General features: G+C 42.1%; 1 protein-coding gene and 1 long non-coding RNA gene across 6 annotated transcripts in view; one reads left to right on the forward strand and one right to left on the reverse strand.

Moving 5' to 3' along the window:
• The window catches only part of LOC140496259 (uncharacterized), a 72,262-nt gene extending 65,789 nt beyond the window's left edge, over nucleotides 1–6,473 (forward strand). The window contains exon 3 of the long non-coding RNA XR_011964226.1: nucleotides 6,058–6,473. This is a non-coding gene — a long non-coding RNA (uncharacterized lncRNA). The remainder of the gene's footprint in view (nucleotides 1–6,057) is intronic.
• LOC140496258 (transcription initiation factor TFIID subunit 4-like) overlaps nucleotides 1–20,664 on the reverse strand; it is a 349,124-nt gene that overhangs the window by 124,205 nt on the left and 204,255 nt on the right. The window lies entirely within an intron of this gene.

Below are 20,664 nucleotides of genomic sequence, written 5' to 3' on the forward strand. Positions count from 1 at the left end.
TGCCGAGCCGGGACACGGCCATGAACTACCAAGAGACTGACCGATACACCGCTGAGAAACCAGCCTGAGAGCCGGAAAGATACCAGGCTTAGGGCCCGCCACGAGCTGCTGAGAGACCAGGCCCAAGACCCACCACAAGCTGTTGGGTGACTGGGCTGAGAAAGGCCCCACTGCCAAGAGACCAGGCCTGGGAATCACTGAGAGACTAAAGGGGGACAAAAGAGAAAGAAACAGAAGGAGCAGAGGTACTTCAGTTGAAACATCCAACTCCACCGCCATTTTGAATAGGAGTAGAAGACAGGAGAAACTAGGTGTAAGTGAGATATTATATAGATATATGGAAACACTTGAAGGTGACAACTGTGAACATTGAACAGGAATACAATCCTATAATTATACCTCTTCCATTCTGTTTATTACTAACCAAGATTCCAGGCTTTGTAAAACACGTACAAAATGATTTAGAGAGATGTGTCCCCATGGGACTACAGCAAAGCTCACCTCAACCTTTCGGGATAAGCGCAATACTTAGGCACTACATATTCCAGTTAACAAATGCTTACTATTGCTTGCAGCACTGGGACAGCCTTTTTTTGGAAAAGAGCACCACATAGCTTGGATATGGGCTACAGTTACTAGAATAGCCAGTCACCCTGAATACAGTGGGTGGATTAATGCCTAATGGGAGTGAGATGAAAACTCAGCCAGTCATGTTAGATGTTAGATGACATAGAAGAGACCCTTTGGCCCATCAAGTCTATGCTACCCTATCAACACTAATCTCACCTTCCAGTATTTGGCCCATAGCCTTGAAATATTATGACATTTCAAGTGTTCATCAATGTATTTTTTAAAGGGTGTGATGTTTCCTAGCTCTACTGCCTTCACAAACAGTGTATCCCAGATTCTCACCACCGTCTGGAGTAAAATTGTTTGAAATCCCTTTTATTCATCCGGCCCTTTGTCTTAAATGATGCCCCTTGTAACTGACCCTTCAATTAAGGGGAACAGCTACTTCCTATCCATTCTGTCCATGCCCTTATTTCCTTCTTTATCATTTACATATTAGAAACAAATAAGGGGCCCAGCAGTGATCCCTGAGGTACGCACTGTACACCAGGCTTCAGTCACACAAACGGCCTTCTGGTACCACCACAAAGGCAATTATGGATCCTAAAAGCTTAAATCTCCATTTTAATAAAAAAAACTTTAACCCTGAATTACATCCAGGAGACAAAACCTATCTACCCGCCCCTCGTAGTTAGATTCAATACTAGAGTTCAGGTCTAAGGAGGTAACATAGACTCATAGAAATTACAGTGTGAAAAAGACCCATCACTCCAGCTTGTCCATGCTGACCAGATATCCTAAATTAATTTAATTCCATTTGCCAGCATTTGATCCATATCCCTCTAAACCCTTCCTATTCATATACCCATCCAAATGCCTTTTAAATGTTATAATTGTACCAGCCTCCTCCACTTCCTCTGACAGTTCATTCCATACACATACCACCCTCTGTGTGAAAAAGTTGCCCCTTACATCTGTTTTAAATCTTTCTCTTCTCGCATTAAACCTATGACCTCTAGTTTTGGACTCCCCAGCCCGGGGAAAAGACCTTGACTATTTATTTTAGCTATGCTTCTCGTAACTTTATAAACTTCTATTGGGTCACCCCATAGCTTCCAGGGAAATAGGCCCAGCCTATTCAGCCCGTCCCTATAGCTCAAACCCTCTAACCCAGGCAACATCCTTGTTAACTTTTTGTAAACCCTTTCAGGTCTCACAATATCAGTCCTATAGCAGAAAGGTCTGAATTGCACTCAGTATTCCATATGTGGCCTAACCAATATCCTGTACGGCTGCAACATGACCCCCCAATTCCTATACTCAATGCACCGACCAATAAAGGAAAGCATATCGAAACCTTCTTCACTATCCTGTCTTCCTGTGACTCCACTTTCAAGGAACAATTAACCTGCACTCCAAGATCACGTTGTACACCAACACTCCCTCGGGCCTTATCATTAAGTGTATAAGTCCTGCTCTGATTTGTCTTTCCAAAGTGCAGGATCTTGCATTTATCTAAATTAAACTCCATCTGCCACTCCTCAGCCCATTGGCCCATCTGATCAAGATCCCAGGTAACCCTCTTCGCTGTCCACTACACCACCAATTTTGGTGTCATCTGCAAACTGACTAACCATACCTCCTACGTTCACGTCCAAATTATTTATATAAATGCTTACATACTGTAACCCAAACTCTACCCATCAATCAGAAAAAACAGAATGCAAATGACTGACTGTTGTTTATAAGATGAAGATAAATTATTCACAGAATACTTTTTTCTAGACTTACATGTAGTTCTCCAGCTATTTATTCTACCAGTCTATACATTCCCCACCAATAACAGGATTTTGTTCACTCCTTTCAAGGAAAAAATCCCATTCCCTCAACTTCTGATAAGTTAGCACTGAAACATTCACTGCAAAATGACTTTGGCTATCTCTCCTCTATTCATTTGCCCACTGGGATGATAAACGAGAACACAGGGCAAACACACAAAGCAACAAAACTGGGATTTTATTCCAGGAGTTAATACGAACTGCAGGGGAAATGACTATTTTAAAAATAATCCCTCGTCATTTTATTTTCTGTCCTTCCTTAACCACTCATCACTCCCTAGCTAGCAGATAACAATGGACTCTCTTGATCTTTGAACAGCTTGTGAAAAATTGCAACTCGATCTAATTTTCAACCCTTCGGATAGAGGGTAGAGAACACCACCTAAGCAATGACTGCATCATTCATAACCCCATGCACATTTAGAGAGTCACAACTCCACAACTCAAAATCCCATGTTCAGAGTCATAACTACCTAAATTGAAATGCTGTGGACATTCAAAGAGCCACAACTCCCCAACTCAAAATGCTGGGCAATCTTTGATCCTCAGTCAGAAGATTCTGCTGTAAGGGGATTATCACTCAATCCAGACTGACATTCAGTTCTGTAAAGGGCATCTTTCTAATGAGACATTAAACCGAGATCCTATCAGCCCCTTTCAGGAGAATGTAAAGTTGCACTATTTGAAGAAGTGCCAGGATAACACTGCTGTGTCCAGAACAATATTTATCCCTCAAACAGCACATAAAACAGGTTTAGTCACTATCTCATTGCAGTTTGTGGCTTGCTTATTTTGTCAGTCTCAAAATCACAATGCAAGAGTGCACAGAATACATCACCCATTATGGAGCCATTGTGAATGAGAAATCAATTACATTCAATAGAAGAAGATTAGATGAAGATTAAAGTTTTCACAAGTTCATGAAAGTGAAAACCCTTAATGAAAAAGGGATGCAGAAAAACTGAAACAAGCAAATTGCTCCCTACGTAAATGGGGTTGAAGCCCAGAGCACCGAAATTAAATTTAAAAATAGAATTAACGTAATAAATTTAGGGGAACATTATAAAACAAAAAGAGAAATTGGAAAGGCATGAAAATGTTCAGTATACTCATCACTGTTGGTAGTCCTTCAGTTCAAGGAGGACATCTACACACAGTCATTGGCTTTTGCTGTAGGTCTTTGTGTAATTCACCAGGCCGATTCTCAACACAGCTGCCTGACCTGCTCCACATTTTATAGACTCTAACTTTCCAGCATCTGCAGTCCTCACTATCTTCAAGATAGACACTAGTCTTTGTACTCTCATGGAAGTTGTAGTAGGGACATTTCTGATGGAAGGTCTTTTGTGCCTCTAACATGTCACTGATACAGAGTCCAGGTTTCACTGCAGCATATGAGAATGGAATGTCAATTGCTATGTGCACCAGGAGAAAGCGTTTTCCATGCAGATGATATTTAATGCTGACACCTAAGAACAATTGATCTTTGATAAGGTGAACAGATAGATCTTAAACAGTTAACGGGCTATCACATTTCTTGACCCCAGTTCAGATTTTGAAAATATCTGAATGGAAGGTAACTTCCATTCAAGACAGTTGTCGTCAGATCACCAGGAAGCAAATGCTGGATTGTGATGAAGTTTCTTAGGCAGCCAAAACCTTTGGAGTATAATGCACACAGTCTTTGGATTTACAGAGTCAAATGTTTTGGTCACGTTCATGAATGCAATGGAGGGCTCTGCAGTTCTTCTTGAAACTTTTCTTGGAGTTGTTTGGCAATAAAGACAATGTTGGAAGTTTCATTGCATTTTTGCTTCTCAATTGTCTGACTGCTTATTGCAGCCCTCCCATGAATGGTGATTCACTCATGGATTCTACTACAGGATACTGGGGGCAAACCTGGAGAGTATCAGATGCCACGTGGATTCCTAGTTAACGAGTTTTCTTAAACATTGCTTCTAACATCGATGAATAGTCTTATTACTTTTAAGAAAAACACCATTCTGTAATTAAAGGGTTTTTTTTAATCCAGTTGACTTGGATTTAAAAGCTTTGCATGTCATGATGGTCAGCATATGTCTCAGGCACTCTCTTCCAACCACATGTCCTTTATCTTTCACATTTGTCTTTGTGTTAGCTTTGAGCATTGGAATGCAACTTGATCAACTTATGTCCTTGGGTAGTTCTTCTAACAATGAAAGCTTCTCATTTATTTTCTAGTAGGTCATAGATTTCATTGAACCAATAAAACATGAGATCTTGCGGCACAGTGGTAGCATCCCACCTATGTGCCTGAAGCTCCTACTTCGAGTCCCAGCTCGTGAATGGATGGTCCTGAAAGGTATATCATAACACAGCCAAACTGGCTGATTATCAATCTGTAAACCCTTCTAATATGCCCATAACAAGAAATAAGAATAGGAGAGGTTTCTGGTCAAAGAGAACAATGTTGTAGCTGCAGCACAATAGCCTCCTTACATTAAAATCCTCAGAATCCTGCTATGAGCAAGTGTCAACTTCACTCCAAGCAGCCACCACATACATTGAACCAGTCCTGGTGATGATGATGTGAAAACCTAATGGTTGGGGCACAGGAGTCTTGTACAGCTGTATTTATTCAATTCCACATGATTTCAGTTGGACATAAAAAGCACTTCCATCTTGGTCACTTGTGTTGGGAATTCCTCAGTTTGGTCAAGCTGCTTTGCAGCTCTTCTTCCTTTTTTGTTACTCACTCGTTGGATTTGGATGTCACTGGCTGGGCCAGCATTTATTGCCCATCCCTACCTGCCCCTTGAAAAGATGTTGGCAAGCTGCCTTCTTGAACGCTACAGTCCATGTCCTGTAGGTACACCCACAATGTCATTCAGAAGGGATTTCCAAGATTTTGACCCAGCAACACTGAACACATGGCCATACATTTCCAAGTCAGGATGGTGAACAGCTTGGAGGGGAACATGTAGGGAGTAGTGTTCTCATGTATTTGCTGCCCTTATCCTTTGAGATGGAAATAGTTGTTAGCGTGAAAGATGCTGTCTAAGGATCTTTGGTGAGTTCCTGCAGTGTATGTTGTAGATAGTACACACTGCTGTGACTGAGCATCGGGGTGGAGGGAGTGGATGTTTGTGGATGTGGTGCCAATCAAGTGGACTGCTTTGTTCTGGATAGTGTCAAGCTTCTTGAGGGTTGTTCGAGCTGCACCCATCCAGGCAAACTAAACATCTTGTGGATGATGGGCAGGCTTTTGTGCTTTGATATGTCCTATTGTTAGGTGGATGTCCATCACTGATCAAAAATAGTAACCATCTACTCAGCTGGACTCAATATCCTAAATTAATTTGAGTGGTTCAGACATTGTTGGTTTGAACAGTGAAGATACCAATGTTTAAGTCTAGGACACTTCTGGTGGCTTTGTACTTGTCCCTCTGACAGAAAAGGATATTTGTCATACTAAGGTCACACTGAGCATACCTTGTTTGCAGAGTTCCAAAGAAGAATACTTGGACTTGAAATATTAACCTCTGTTTCTCTCTCCATAGATGCTGCCAGATGTGCTCAGTTACTCCAGCACTTCCTGTTTTTTTGTCAGTTGGAGATGTTATTTGCACTAGCTTTATTAATACTGTTTTTTCCAATATTTCCATTGTAGATATCGGAGTGAGAGCCAGTCTAGCATTAGAGTATCCCAGAGGATGCATGCGCAGAGTCAGCCATGGTGATGGAGGAGCGTTGTCTCCCTCTGCTCTGGGATTGTTAACAGTTCAGCCGGATGATGAGGCCCTCTGGATCTGGAGATTGGGCCCAGAGGCTTCAGAAACATGATGGGAATCATCCCATCTTTCACCTGCTGATTGGAGGCGGCGGCAGCAGCAACAGCGGCTACTTCTGTCGATCAGTGATGGCTGCAGCAGCAACAAAAGGGTCGCCTCCTGTTTTTTAAATTCTAGTTTTGTATTTTTCATTTTAAGATGGCACCATGGAATGGCAACTTTGTCCACTTTTCACTGTACTCCTGCATCCCTGTACTTGAGTACAGGTGACAATAAAATGCAATCCCAAACCGAATTCTAAGGATGACTCTTATTTATTTTGGAATAGCAGTGAGGAATTCAACAAATTCAGTATGGAACTTTTTCCTCACATCCTCATCAAGACCAACCATTGAGGGAAATGCATTAATGATAGGCACATATGTACTTGTGATGGTGGAATACTGGTGATGGCTGAACGGCAGTTTTCTCATTTATATAAGTGGTTAGCCTGGTAGTACATTCAACATCCTACTCCAGTCGGTGAAACCAACTCTGCAGACAACAATTGTTGTCCTTCTGCTACTGCTCTGTAGAAAGACATGTACAGTGCCATGTTGTGACTTTTCTTGCTGCTGAGAAGAACATCATCTCAGAAGTTGCCAGGGCATGAATGTTCATCTTTCCTTCTATTTTTCTTTGTGAATAGAATGGAATTAAGTCATACGAGTCAAAGGAGGTTACAGTACACAGCAACAGTCACATCGTACAAACTTTCTGTGCTGCTGCTGTTTGATACGGATCAGCGGTTTAAACTCGGTGTTATAAGTGAAAAGTTTATTTAATTAAAACTTTTGACTAAACAGTACACTGCCTGGTGATGAAGCAATGTAGCATGCCCTAGGATCACAGAATCAGCTGCATTCACCACCAAGGGCAACATTCCTGCAAATAATTCACAGCCTCAGACGTATGAACAAGGGTTAGCTGTCTCAACTTGGTGCCGAATATAATAAGGCCATGGGCAATATCCAGTGTACTGGGAATCATCAGTTGGTCACAGGGCTGATTGACCAGACTTCAGGGCTCAATACCAAATGAGATCAGTCTCATGTTCAGCAATGTTGCTGGTCACAATGAATTAAGGGAGGCACTGAGAATTTCAAAGCATAACCAAATATGCAGAAGATCAGAAAGCTGCTAGATGTTCTTAAGTGTGTCAAAACCTTTGCCCACTTGCTGACATGCCTTTGAAACAAAAAGTTTCCTTCAATTTATTGGGTCTCCTCTTGCACTGAATGATGCAGACAGAGATAAATACAGGTGCAGATGTTATGGTGAATGAATCATGCCACACAAACACACATGTACAGACTGAATGTCACATATGAAAAGAAAGCAGACATGTATACATGAGAGAGGACTGAAAATGTGTGACAAAGTGCAAGCTAAACAAGAAACTAATGACATAATGCACAGACACAGGGGTCACAGATCAGCATTGCTGTGAGATACAAAGGCCATTACTGCTGCCATTACAAGTGGCCCACTAAGGGACTAAGAGAACAGGGGAGCTTATAATGCTCAATTTCTGGGCCTAAAAATACCTACTAAAGTATAGCAATAGCCTCACTCAGAGCATGAGGCTTCATGCCATTTCCAGTTAAGTATGTAATAAAGTGAGAGTCGATGCGAAATACTTGAAGAGTAGCAATGGCTTTGTGTACTGAACTTGTCAAGATTTTACTTTTGATTTAAACAATAATTATTTCTTGGTCCACAATGAAGGTGACAGCTGGACTGCACTGACAGCAAATAAAGTGCCAAACAAAACAGGCAAAGCTGTTGCTGAGCAAACTGAGTTCTCTAGTTACCAGTCAAAGGCTCTGTTAACACGTCAGAAGTCACACGACACCAGGTTATAGTCCAACAGGTTTATTTCAAATCACAAGCTTTCAGAGCGCTGCTCCTTCATCAGGCGAAGTCCTCCAGATCATCTGTTAACACGTGTTTACTTGTGATATGAACACTACACTCTCAGTCAAGTACTGGGAAAGCAGTTTGAAGAGTTTTTGGATATCTTGAATGATGTGATGAGGTTTTAAATAAAAACAACTTCTTTCTTTTAATGTTCTCAAAGTTCATGCTCTCAAACCATTTGAAATAATGATGTGGAGCTGCCGGTGTTGGACTGGGTTGAACAAGGTCAAAAATCACACGACACCAGGTTATAGTCCAATAGGTTTATTTAAAAACACTAGCTTTTAGAGCGTTCCCTCCAGCCTCCTTCCCCCTCCACAGTCCTGACGAAGGGTTAAGTCCAAAACATCGACTCTCTTGCTCCTCAGACACTGCCTGACCTGCTGTGCTTTTTCCAGTGCTACACTTTACCTACTCTGACTTCTCCAGAATCTGCAGTCCTCACTATCTCCTTCATTCAGCATTAGCCAAAGTGCAGGAAGCAAATGTTATCAGGCACTGCTGTCTGCTGGGCCACAAGAAAGTAGATTCAGGTGGGTATTTTATACTGCAAATCCTTCTGCCATTGGTCCTCAGCTGTTACTATGCAGCATGACCACTTTAATTACATGGGGTGGAGTCAGGGAAGGGGTAATACTGGTGGCTGAAGAGGTCATTGAATCAAAATAGACTTGAGTAGAAATAATCCTCCCCTAGTAGCTTGCCTGTTGCAATGACCTTTGCTCAAGACTGGGAACCAAGAATGGTGAGTTGGTTGAAGAATAACTGTGATGATCTGCGTTGTCACTACCTTTTCAAGGGCAATAAGAATTGGCCTAACCAGCGACACCTAGATCCATGAATGAGTTTAAAAATACTGAAAGCTTAGGATCTTGCATGCATTATTTGGTTGCTGTAACTGTAAATTATTTAATGTGCTATCAGTTACTTCGTTTATTGTCATGTGTGTGTCTGATGTGCTTCTGAAATACATAAATGGTGCAAAAGAAATGAAAGCAATTTAAAGGAAAACAATTTTGTTAAAATATACTTGTAAACATCAGCAGATAATTCACAGCTTCTCTGTTTGTGGGTGCAGTCTCTTTCACTCATGAGTACGAACACTAACTATGACCAGTGTCGAATCGTACACAAGAGATAGCATGCAGCAGAGAACTGGAAGAGTAGCTGAACCAAATGGTCTTGTTCTCTTTTCTAAATGTGCATGGTAAAAAAATTAAACTGAAGCAACAGCTCCTCAGAACATACCAAAGCATTATCCAGGCATGAAATTACGTTGAAGTGCTGCTGCTGTTTCTTTTGCAGACATATGCAGCAGCCAATTTACAGATTATGTCACTGAACCAGTAATTGAGAGACTTGAACTAATAACCAGACAATGTATTCAAATTCCAATTTGGCAGTTTGACAACTGCACGAAAATATCTTGAGCCAAAAAGTGGCCAAATAGTTTTCAGATTGTCATAAAAACCAAACTAGTTCACTAACATTCTTTTGGGAAGGAAACCTGCCATCCTTTGCCAGTTTGGAGCTATGGACCTATGTGTATACCAACTTGGTTGGTTTAACAGGTCACTGAAGTGGCCCATAAGCAGCTCAATTGTAACAACACGTGGTTGAAGTAAAACATCCACCACTATCCTCTCAGGGCATGTGATGTGCACAAGACACCTGCTTGAGTGAGCAACGTTTTCTTTAGAATTACAAGCTCACACACACATGAAGATTACTGACAAAATTAATGAAAATCGTTCAATGCACCAAAAACACTTTAAAAAACCATTCTGAGTGGGTAATGCCTTGAATTTTGTTATCTGTTCATTGGATGCGGTTGTTGCTGACAGTATTTACTCACCATTTATGTAACTGAGTGGCTTGCGAAGACATTGAAGAAGCAGTTAACAGTCACGCTCATTGTTTAGCATAATTTTTGAAGGTATCTATTTACAATACCACCACATTCTCAAGGATAATTAAGGCTGGGAAATATATGCAGGCCGAACTAAAGACATTCATAACGCCTGAGTGATAAAAAAAAATGAATCGAGTGTTCTCTTCAGTGCTGTGTTACATATCAGCCTAGGATTTGTGCACCCACTTCCCAAAGAAGTGGGTGAATTTTGACACTTACGGAAAGGCCCAAACACATTATGCAGGAATTCAGCAAGATAGAGGGAAGGAAATGAGATACATCAGGTAATACACTTCAAAGTTATGGCTTTTAGGTTTGAAACGTAAGCCGTATAAGATTTTAGTTAGGCCACATTTGGAGTATTGTGCACAGTTCAGATCCCCACAATACAGGAAGGATGTGGAGACTTTGGACAGGGTGCAAAAGAGCTTTACTAGGATGTTGCCTGGACTGGAATGTATTAGCTATAAGGTGAAGTTGCACAAGATTAGAATGTTTTTGCTAGAGCATTAGAAGCTGAAAGGTAACCTGGAAGAAGGGTATAAAATTATGAGAGGCATGGAGAGAATGGATAGTTGGAGTCTAATATCAGAAATTAGGGGGTGTAGGTTTAAGGTGAGAGGGGTAATGTTTAAGGGAGATGTGCAAAGATGTTTACACGGAGGGTGGTAGGTGTCTGAAATGCGCTGCCAGGAGAGGTGGTAGAAGTAAATTCAATAGCAAAGTTTAAGAGGCATTTAGAAGAGACACATGAACAAGTAGAGAAAAGAGAGATTTGGACCAGGTAGAGGAAGATGGGATTAGTTTAGAATAGCACCGTGGTCAGCAAAGACATTGTGGTCCTCTTTCTGTGCTAATACTGTTCTATGTTCTATATCACAAAGGGTATCTGACTTGAATATAGGGTGGCACTGTTACTCAGTGGTTAGCACTGCTGCCTCACAGCACCAGGGTTCAATTCCAACCTCTGGTGACTGTCTGTGTGGAATTTGCACGTTCTCCCCCTGTATGTGTGGGTTTCCTCCAAAGATGTGCAGGTTAGGTGAGCTTGCCATGCTAAATTACCCATAATGTTAGGTGCATTAGTCAGGGGAATGAGTCTGGGTGGGTTATCCCTTCGCAGGGTCGGTGTGGACTTGTTGGACCGAAGGGCCTGTTTCCACACTGTAGGGAATCTAAGCTAATTCCTGGAAAAAGACATGGAGTTTTTTTGTGTTTGCTCTTATGAATGTAAAAGCATGTAGAAATTTGAGAAAGATATAGCCCATGATTTACAAAGCCCCAGGTTACTGGATGATTTGTGCCACATCGTCATTAATCTTACAAAAATGATTTTTAAGTCAGTTTCAAGAAATTGCTACATTTGTGTATTTCGTACCAATCAAACTGACCACAGAGAGTTAGTGACAGTACTTGACAGCAGAGGGGCTTTTGTGTAAAGAGATTTATGATCCTGTTATGCCAGTCAACTTCTCCAGCCCAGAAAGGGTACAACTGAAATAATGCAGTCTCATTTCTGGCGGCAAATTGTTAAAAAAATCAAAATTTAAATGTAAACTTAATGTAAACATAGTTTTTTTGTGTCTGTTTTTCTGCTCTTCTCAATTCAAATCCCTTTTCCTCTAGCCATGTTTTGACTTGAATTCATTCTGTTTGCAATCTATCGTCTCACTGTTCCTTTCCCAATCCTTAAATCACATTAGATAATGGATACACTGTTGGCCCTGTTGTTCACTGAGTTCTCAGGTAGTTGGTCATAAGCTCCAGCAATTTGCTGCAGAGACATTTCCAGCAATAGGCTGAGAAGGAAAATCTGACCACACTCAAATGCCATTTGTGGCACAGAAGCACACCTTCAGGACTTTGTCTCCTCATTTCCTGAAGGTGTTAACTTGGTGAGTGACAGGCAATGGTCTCAGTATCTTGCCCAAATATGCACAGCTGACACTAATGTTTTCTAAGTTAACAGAACTGCCAGAGGAATTGCAGGACAGAAATTGGGAGCAGACAGCTGAGCTGTTTTCAGCCTGCAGTATAGAAAACTATATGACAGTTAATCCTTATAGAAAATAACAGCAGGAGATGGACTTACAGACACCAACACAATCCTAGACTCCCTCATTTTATTGTTCTCTGAACCCAATGAACTGCAATAAACTTAGAAAATCTACAATCCTTTAATTCTTTTACCAGACTAGCTACCCAAGTAAATAAAAATTCCACTCGTCCTATGGCAGTGGGTTCAGTAAATTTGATAATTTGTGACTGAAAGCAGAGAAACAGTCATGCAAGCTGTCTATGTGTCATAAACACCCAACCGATTGACTGATGCCCTGAGGGAAGGACACCTGTCACCTGTGAAGCTGGGGTCATGCCTAATTTTGGACACCAGTCTAAAGGAACATGTTTTAATTAGTTTGTGGGATGTAAGTGTCACTGCAAGGCTAGCATTTGCTTGTCACTAAGTGGCTCTCAGAAGGTGGTGGTGGTGAGCCACCTTCTTGTATCGCTGCTATCCACTGGGGTTTCAGGATTTGGATCCTGCAATGGTAAAGAAATAACAATATATTTCCAGGATCATGAGTGGCTTAGTCAAGAACTTGCAGGAGGTACTGTTCCCATCCTTCTGCTGCCTTTATCCTTCAGGGTGGGAGAGGTTGTGGGTTTTGACAGGGGCCAGTGAAGTATCCTTGGCGAGTTGCTGCATTGTATCGTTCAGATGGCACACACTGCTGCCACTCTGCAATGGTGGTGGAGGATGTGAATGTCTAAAATGTGATCAATGGGGTGTAGATCAAACGACTGCTTTGTCCTGGACAGTCTCACATTTCCTGAGTGTTGTTGGAGCTGCACTTATGCAGACAAGTGGAGAATATTCCACCAGACTTCTGATTGTGCCTTGTAGGTGATCGGCAGGCTTTGAGGAGAGACAAGATGACTTATTCGCCATGGAACTCTCATGTCAGGCCTGTTCTTGTAGTCACAATATGTGCGATATGAATTAGGGGCAGTAAGAAGCTAGTTGGCCTCACTGAATGCTCAATCATTTAATGTTATCATGGTTATTCTGATTGTGGCTTCAACTGATCTTTCCTATTGACATCTGATAACATTCAACTCTTTTACTAGACAAGAATCGACCTAATTCTGCCTTCAAATTATTCAATAACCCTGTCTTCACCACGATCTGGGAAGAGTTCCAAAAGACTCTCAGCCCTCAGACAAAAAGTTCCCCTCTCCATCTTAAATGGGAGATCCCTTGTTTCTAAACTGAGTTCCCTAACTCCAGTCTCTCCGACAGGGTGAAATGTTCTTTCAACATTCAGCTTTTCAATTTCCCTCTGATTACTAAATATTTCAATAAGATAGGAACACTGAAACGTATTACACCATTCAACCTGTCGAGCCTAGTCAGTCATCCAATTAAATCATGATTTATTGTACGATATCTCTGTATCTTTTGTGTCATTGGTCCCAAGAAATCTGTCAATTTCTGTCTTGAACACTTTCAATGACTAAGCTTCTACACTCCCTGGGATAGAAAACTCCAAAAGGTACCACTCACTGCATGAAGAAAATCCTCCAGATCTCAGCCTTAAATTGCCTGCTTGTTATTCTAAGGCTGTGTCCCTGGTTCTATATTCACCACCGTGAGGAAACAAGCTTTCAGTATCCATCATGTCAGGCCCTGTTAGAATTACACACTTTCATTAAGATCACCTTCCCTTCTTCTACACTCCAACAGGTACTGTACTAGCTCTTCCAGAAGTCAGATGACACCAGGTAACAGTCCAACAGGTTTATTTAATATCACAAGCTTTTGTAGCGATTCTCCTTCGTCAGGTGAAGTGGTGTCGTGTGACTTCTGACTTTGCCCATCCCAATCCAATACCTGCACTTCCACATCATGGCTAGCTTTTTCAACCATTCCTCCTAAAATAACCCTCACAATCCAGGTGCTAGCTAAATGAAACGTCTTTGAACAGCTTCTAACACGTCTATATCCTTATTAAATAAGAGTCCAAAACCATGCACAGTAGTCCAGATGTAGTCTTGCCAATAGCCTGAGCAGCTGTATCAAAATATCCCTAATTTTATTCCATTCCCCTTGGATTAAATAATAATTTAGGGTGTAGGTTTGCTCGCAGAGCTGTAGGTTTGATATCCAGACATTTCATTACCTGGCTAAGTAATGAAACGTCTGGATATCAAACCGACAGCTCAGTGAGCAAACCTACACCCTAAACCTCAACCTGAGCTACAAACCTTCACAAATCTTGCATTGAATAACAATATACAATTTGCCTTCCAGTTGCTTTACGTACTTTATACTACACTTGTGATTCACATACTACTATAAGTCCAGATCTCCCTGTACTGCAGAGTTCTGCATTTTATCCTCATTTAAATAATATAAAATAATATATTTTTTCTATTCTTCCCAGCAGTTACCAAACTTTGCCCAACAAATTAGCCTACAGTGAAATAATTCAAATTTGGATAAATTTGTCACCCACTCCTGCCAGCAGAATATGAAATCCAACTGAAGGACGACCATGATAAGATGAAGTTGCATCATTAGCCAAACTAACGCAGGCTTGTCATATAAACATGTCAATCAGGACATTGGTTAGGCCACTTTTGGAATACTGTGCGCGATTCTGGTCTCCTTCCTATTGGAAAGATGTTATGAAACGTGAAAGGGTTCAGAAAAGATTTACAAGGATGTTGCCAGGGTTGGAGGGTTTGAGCTATAGGGGGATGTTGAATAGGGGAGGACTGTTTTCCCTGGAGCGTCAGAGGCTGAGGGGTGACCTTATAGAGGTTTATAAAATTATAAGGGGCATGGATAGGGTAAATAGACAAAGTCTCTTCCCTGGGGTGGGGGTGTCCAGAACTAGAGGGCATAGGTTTAGGGTTAGAGGGGAGAGATAAAAAAGGGACCTAAGGGGCAACTTTTTCACGCGGAGGGTGGTTCATGTGTGGAATGGGCTGCCAGAGGAAGTGGTGGAGGCTGGTACAATTACAACATTTAAAAGGAACCTGTATGGGTATATGACTAGGAAGGGTTTGGAGGGATATGGGCCGGGTGTTGGCAGGTGGGACTAGATTGGGTTGGGATATCTGGTCGGCATGGACAGGTTGGACCGAAGGGTCTATTTCTGTGCTTTACATCTCTATGACTCTAATCAGTCGGAGTGCAGTCAAGCCACACTCGAATGCAAAATCACAGCAAGTCTGCTGTGACAGTTGCAAACAGACATTTTTAACATAGCTGAAACAGGACTGTTGAACCATCCTTGACCAAATCATTCTTTAATGTTTAAAGATTGACTGTGTTATTGTAGGAAGTAAAGCAAGGAAGTCAAGGTAAGGGTCATGTGAGGGAGCCGTGGTTTAATAAGGAATTGGAATCCCTTGTTAAAGGGAAGAGGGTGGCCTATGTAAAGATGAGGTGTGAAGGTTCAATTGGGGCGATTGAGAGTTATAAGGTAGCCAGGAAGGATCTGAAGAGAGAGCTAAGAGCAGCAAGGAGGGGACATGAAAAGTCCTTAGTTGGTAGGATTAGGGAAAACCCTAAGGCTTTCTATAGGTATGTCAGGAATAAAAGGATGACTTGGGTAGGAATAGGTCCAGTCAAGGATAGCAGTGGGAAGTTGCGTGTGGAGGCTGAAGAGATTGGGGAGACACTGAATGAATACTTTTCGTCAGTATTCACTCAGGAACAGGACATTGTTGCCAATGTGAATACTGAGTCACAATTAATTAGAATGGACGGCTTTGAGGTATGTAGGGAAGAGGTGTTGGAAATTCTGGAAAGGGTGAAAATAGATAGGTCCCCTGGGCCTGATGGCATTTATCCTAGGATTCTCTGGGAAGCAAGGGAGGAGATTGCAGAGCCATTGGCCTTGATTTTTATGTCCTCGTTGTCTATAGGAATAGTGCCAGAAGACTGGAGGATAGCAAATGTTCAAGAAGGGGAGTAGGGATAACCCTAGTAACTATAGGCCGGTGAGTCTCACTTCTGTTGTGGGCAAAGTCTTGGAGAGAATTGTAAGGGATAGGATTTATGAACATCTGGATAGGAATAATGTGACCAAGGATAGTCAGCATGGTTTTGTGAAGGGCAGGTTGTGCCTCACAAACCTTATTGAATTCTTTGAGAAGGTGACTAAGGAGGTAGATGAGGGTAAAGAGGTAGATGTGGTGTATATGGATTTTAGTAAGGCATTTGATAAGGTTCCCCATGGTAGGCTACAGCAAAAAATACGGAGGTATGGCATTGAGGGTGAGTTGGGGGTTTGGATTAGGAATTGGCTGGCTGGAAGAAGACAGAGGGTAGTAGTTGATGGTAAAGGTTCATCTTGGAGTGCAATTACTAGCGGTGTTCCGCAAGGATCTGTTTTAGGACCATTGCTGTTTGTCATTTTTATAAATGACCTGGAGGAGGGGCTAGAAGGTTGGGTGAGCAAGTTTGCGGATGATACGAAAGTCGGTGGAGTTGTTGACAGTGAGGAAGGATGTGTCAGGTTACAGCGGGATATAGATAAGCTGCAGAGCTGGGCAGAAAGGTGGCAAATGGAGTTCAATGTAGGTAAGTGTGAGGTGATTCACTTTGGTAAGAGTAACAAGAAGATGGGGTACTAGGCTAATGATCGGATACTTGGTAGTGTGGAAGAGCAGAGGGATCTTGGTGTCCATGTACACAGATCTCTGAAAGTTGCCACCCAGGTAAATAGTGCTGTGAAGAAGGCATATGGCGTACTGGCTTTTATTGGTAGAGGAATTGAGTTCCGGAGTCCTGAGGTCATGTTGCAGTTGTGTAAGACTCTGGTGTGGCCGCATCTGGAGTATTGTGTGCAGTTTTGGTCACCATACTATAGGAAGGATGTGGAGGCACTGGAACGGGTGCAGAGTAGGTTTACCAGGATGTTGCCTGGCATGGTAGGAAGATCGTATGAGGAAAGGCTGAGGCACTTGGGGCTGTTTTCATTGGAGAAAAGAAGGTTTAGGGGTGACTTGCTAGAGGTGTTCAAGATGATTAAGGGTTTAGATAGGGTTGACCATGAGAACCTTTTTCCACGTATGGAGTTAGCTATTACAAGGGGGCATAGCTTTAAATTAAGGGGTGGTAGGTATAGGACAGATGTTAGGGGTAGATTCTTTACTCAGCGAGTCGTGAGTTCATGGAATGCCCTGCCAGTAGCAGTGGTGGACTCTCCCTCTTTATGGGCATTTAAACGGGCATTGGATAGACATATGGAGGATATTGGGCTAGTGTCGGTTAGGTGGGCTCGGATCGGCGCAACGTCGCGGGCCAAAGGGCCTGTACTGCGCTGTATTTTTCTATGTTCTATGTTCTCATCCATAACAGCACGCTAAGCAAAAAAATTTTCCAAAGCTATTTCCCAAGGATTTTTCTTTACTGTACAAGGTCAGGCCATTGTGCGGTGTGAAGAATGTGAAAAATAAAGCCATTTTTCACATATGTACTGCATCACCCTTCCTTTTTTTTGACACAGAGTACAATTGGAGGCAAGTGTGGTTACATAGGCACTCAAAACCATGCTTGACACAAATTTGTGGGGATGTCCTAAGGTTTGACTTATTGCGATATCTATATCTATTTATATGTGTTTAAAGGCTCCTTGTGGTCTCTTTACAGCTTGTCTTCCTGTTCTTTGTGGCATCAGCTAATGTACCAGCTACATCTTTGATTTCTTCATCTAAGTAATTGATATAAATTGTAAAATTTAATGTTTGTGCAAAGATTTGTAGCTTGACTGCTGGTTGCCATAGTTGTGGGTATGTTTGCAGAGCTGGGAAATTGATTTGCGGACGTTTTGCCCCCTAAGTGACATCATCAGTGCTTTAGAGCCTCCTTTGAAAAAGGAGAAAGTGAGGACTGCAGATGCTGGAGATCAGAGTTGAAGAGTGTGCCGAATAGACATTTTGGGCCTCATTCCTGATGAAGGGCTTATGCTCGAAACGTCAATTCTCCTGCTCCTCGGATACTGCCTGACCCGCTGTGATTTTCCAGCACCACACTCTTCGACAGCGTCCTGTGAAGTACTACTGTACTGTATCTTCTTGAATTTATCTGGTTCCGTTCCAGCTGCTTCCGGTTGCCAGTTCTGGTCACGAACAACTGGAACTGACAACCGGAAGCAGCAGAAATGGAACCAAATAAATCCAGAAGACACAGTACAGCAGAGCTTCACAGGAGGCTCCAAAGCACTGAAGGTGTCACCTAGACTGGGGACAGAATGCCTGCAAATCAACTTCCCAGCTCAGCGAACATCCCCACAACTATGTAAAATGTAATGCTCCAGCATTAATCCCTGTGGAATGCAATTCGACACTTGAGCCATTTAAACATAGTCTATTTCCTGTTAAATTAGCTATCCTTATGTTACTTGTTGGGAACTTGCATATATTTGCAGATTTTGAGAATTTGAATATTGTTTGGATATTCGAGGGTTGCAAATTATTTATGTGATTGCTTGGAACCACAAAGTCAAAAGGTTAAAGGAGACTATGGCCTATCTGCTGCTTTTTAAAAAAGTCATTTTGGAAAGTAGTGTCCAACAAGGTTTTTAAAGAAAGAGGTTAGGATGGAACTTATTGCTGTAATTGCTGAACAAACAGAACTGTACAACCCTAACAGATCTGTAGTAGCATTGCCTAGCAAGAGTCGCTGGACTGAGATATTTGATGGCTTCTTACTACACAAGAAAGTGGAGTTAGTTGCTGGAGACATTTTGCAAGGGCAAGCGGGGCTCTGTCTTTCTCAATCAGTAAGCTTGGAGCTGAATGTATCACTCTATCTATCCCTTTCAGTGAAGTAAGGCAATAAACTTTATAAAGTGGCAGACATCAGGACTCTTAACTGTTTCTCAGCTGAATCTGAAATCCAGTCTTACGATTTGCCATCATTCTGCAACTGGCAATAACTGGATCTCAACAACAGGTATTCAAAGGAACTATAAGAAGTCAACCCTTTTTTTTGCCTTCTGACTTAGCCCTTGGCCTACAGATGTAATTCCTTTAACTGAAGTTGTCCCCATACATTACAGCACTGCAGAGCCATATCTTTGCCCCACCTGTATATGAACATGTGTGTGCTTAGGATTAAGAGAGATAACCATTAGCTTGGACAGCCACTGAATTGATAACCAGTTTGCCACTTGTTTGAATGGATTTTGATGCAAGTTAGGGGATGGGCCACATTGCAGTGTGTTGGAAAAGTAAAGTGCAAAGGTATAAAAACACAGATAAGGTTTCAACAGCAGATAGGCTGAGCCAAGGGAAGACAGATCATGTCATTGATATGGAAGTGAACAATGAATGCAATGATTTGGAGATGCCAGTGTTGGACTAGGCTGTACAAAGCTACAAATCACACAACACCAGGTGATAGTCCAACAGGTTTAATTGGAAGCACACTAGCTTTCAGAGCGCCGCTCCTTCATCAGGTGATTGTGGAGGACACAATTGTAAGACACAGAATTTATAGCAAAAGTTTACAGAGTGATGTAACTGAAATTATACATTGAAAAATACCTTAATTGTTTGTTAAGCTGATCAGGTGTACCTGTGGGAAGCTAGAGAAGTGATTGCTGGGCCTCTTGCTGAGATATTTATATCATCGATAGTCACAGGTGAGGTGCCGGAAGACTGGAGGTTGGCAAACGTGGTGCCACTGTTTAAGAAGGGTGGTAAAGACAAGCCAGGGAACTATAGACCGGTGAGCCTGACCTCGGTGGTGGGCAGGTTGTTGGAGGGAATCCTGAGGGACAGGATGTACATGTATTTGGAAAGGCAAGGACTGATTAGGGATTGTCAACATGGCTTTGTGCGTGGGAAATCATGTCTCACAAACTTGATTGAGTTTTTTGAAGAAGTAACAAAGAAGATTGATGAGGGCAGCGCAGTTGATGTGATCTATATGGACTTCAGAAAGGCATTCGACAAGGTTACCCATGGGAGACTGGTTAGCAAGGTTAGATCTCATGGAATACAGGGAGAACTAGCCATTTGGATACAGAACTGGCTCAAAGGTAGAAGATAGAGGGTGGTGGTGGAGGGTTGTTTTTCAGACTGGAGGCCTGTGACCAGTGGAGTGCCACAAGGATCAGTGCTGGGCTCTCTACTTTTTGTCATTTACATAAATGATTTGGATGCGAGCATAAGAGGTACAGTTAGTAAGTTTGCAGATGACACCAAAATTGGAGGTGTAGTGGACAGCGAAGAGGGTTACCTCAGATTACAACAGGATCTTGACCAGATGGGCCAATGGGCTGAGAAGTGACAGATGGAGCTTAATTCAGATAAATATGAGGTGCTGCATTTTGGGAAAGCAAATCTTAGCAGGACTTATACACTTAATGGTAAGGTCCTAGGGAGTGTTGCTGAACAAAGAGACCTTGGAGTGCAGGTTCATAGCTCCTTGAAAGTGGAGTCGCAGGTAGATAGGATAGTGAAGAAGGTGTTTGGTATGCTTTCCTTTATTGGTCACAGTATTGAGTACAGGAGTTGCGGAGATCATGTTGCGGCTGTACAGGATATTGGTCAGGCCATTGTTGGAATATTGCGTGCAATTCTGGTCTCCATC

This window comes from Chiloscyllium punctatum, chromosome 26 (assembly GCF_047496795.1).
Source record: "Chiloscyllium punctatum isolate Juve2018m chromosome 26, sChiPun1.3, whole genome shotgun sequence".
Taxonomy (NCBI): Eukaryota; Metazoa; Chordata; class Chondrichthyes; order Orectolobiformes; family Hemiscylliidae; genus Chiloscyllium; species Chiloscyllium punctatum.